Source organism: Tupaia chinensis, unplaced genomic scaffold (genome assembly GCF_000334495.1).
Source record: "Tupaia chinensis unplaced genomic scaffold, TupChi_1.0 Scaffold149248_1, whole genome shotgun sequence".
Taxonomy (NCBI): domain Eukaryota; kingdom Metazoa; phylum Chordata; class Mammalia; order Scandentia; family Tupaiidae; genus Tupaia; species Tupaia belangeri.
The window spans coordinates 790,599-792,872 of record NW_006209094.1 but is presented as its reverse complement, the minus strand read 5'-3'; positions in this window follow the sequence as shown (position 1 = coordinate 792,872).

Sequence of the window (2,274 nt, the reverse complement as noted above, 5' to 3'; positions counted from 1 at the left end):
TCTATGACTGAAACTAATTCACTAAAGGATATAGAAACACAGTATATCGATGTAAATACCAGATATAGTATGTGTGCAAGAGGAGGGTCTGAGGAAGGACACTTAGAAGAAAAATAGGGAGGTAAAGTATTGTCACAAAGAAATGTGGTATTATCTGTTGAAGATATTTTGTAGTTTTATTAACAGGGAGAAAATGTTCACCTGTTGAAATATCCATATTATAGGAGGCCATTGTTTTAGACTAAGCTTTTGCTCTAGGCTCTACCACACCAGAACAAAATGGAGTCATTCATGCTAAAATGTTCCATCATCAACCTCACACTTTGATTATAGGAGGCCATTGTTTTAGACTAAGCTTTTGCTCTAGGCTCTACCACACCAGAACAAAATGGAGTCATTCATGCTAAAATGTTCCATCATCAACCGCACACTTTGAGGAAGCTGTTAGTTTCCAAAAGAATGCAGTTTTCCCCAAAAACAGGAGATTTGGCCTGCCTGAGTAGGTGCTATTAGGAAATAAAACCTATGTACATTTTGTGGCTTTCTTAGGCATATATACCTAAAATAGCTCAAGAGGCTACCTAACCTAACTGAACTTTTAAAAAATGAACATCCTTTTTGCCCAGATACATTCCTAACCTTAACCTTAACCCTTCCAGACTCACTGTCTTCACATTTTGTTTAAGATTAAGCAAAGTGAAGAGCCAGCAGGTGGTGTGGTGGTGAAGGCACTGAATTCCTGCATGGCCAGGCATGGTTTGAGTCCCAGACCTTTCTTACGTTTTCTCTCTCTCTCTCTCTCTCTCTCTCTCTCGAATGCACATGCCCTATATAAAATTTTTAAACTGATAGTTATAATAAATAGAATTAAATAAATCATTCTTTAAGAAAAAAAAATATAAAGCAAAGTGACTCCAGGTGACCATGAAGTCATCCTGCTCTCTTATAGAATGTAGCTAATTACTGCTGTATAAGACGCCTTGCTACTTCCCCTGCATTTCATGACTTTTTTATTTTCATTTTTTAAAATACTTTTTAGGTTTTTATTATAGGGAGTGTGCACTCACTGGAGAGAGACAAAGAGATAAAGAAATCACCCCCCCAAACCTGAGGGGATGACCACCCCACAATCCCTTCTCCATTCTCCTTCTGGGATTATGGGCATGCACACAGAGACACCTGGAACAAGCTTTTCAACTAGTTCTAGAGGACCCCCAAAGGAGGTCCAAGACACTTCAGACAGAGCTCCATCACCATGTAGAATTGCTGGAGAGGTGCATAGTTTCAGTCTAGAGTCCTCCCCAGGTTCAGTGCTGATTCAATCAAGCCCTTGATACTCAGATTGGTCATATTCCTCAGGCTCATGCATTCATTAGCCATGCCATTATTAGGATGGCGCTTGCCACCACCACTGTGTTATATTCTTTTTTTTTTTTTTTTTTTTTTTTTGGAGAGGTTTTCGCTATAGGGCGTGTGTGCTCGCCAGAAAGATAGAGAGAGACAGAGAGATAGAAAGCGACAAATTACTCCCCAGGGAGGATGGCCACGCCGCAATCCCTTCTCCTCCATTCTCCTCTCAGGATCTTGGGTATGCATGCACACACATCTGGCGTGAGTTTAAGCCACCAGGTCCAGGACTAGAACCGTGGTCGACTACATGGGAGTCCAGCGACATTGCCATTATGCTAACTGCTGGTCCTGTGTGTTATATTCTGATCAGCGAGAAAGAAGAGGACATCCAGTCATAGCCAAATTATAGGAGTTTTTATTAAAAACCAGCGGCTGTTGAGACTACTCATCTCTCTCAAAAGATCCTGCAGCCCTAAGTGTAGGGAGAAGGGTGCTTATAAAAGCAAAAACCACATTTGGATTGATGAGGTGGGAGCAGTAACCATTGAGGAGAGAGGGGATGAGGGGAAGGAGTGCCCTTGCACAAACATTGGTACAAAAGCAAAATTAAGCACTATTACTTGGTACATTTTTAGAGTTAGGGACTTTCCAGTGCTTTGCCTAAACGCAATGGAATGTTAAGGTCTTCATAGTTCAGGACAAGGAGTCTGGCATTTGATGATTAAGTTGCTAAGAAACATCTTAAGGTAGGGGAGTTTCCAGTTACTTAGGAAAAAAGAAAAAAGAATGCTAACCACTGTTTAGGCAGAAGGAGGGAGGTAGTTTCCAATATAGAGAGGAATTCAAAATGTTGGTGCTCATGTTTCAACTGCTCTGGTAGCTCAACATTAGGGAGAGCAGCTGGGATCCTGGAGATGGCGGGCT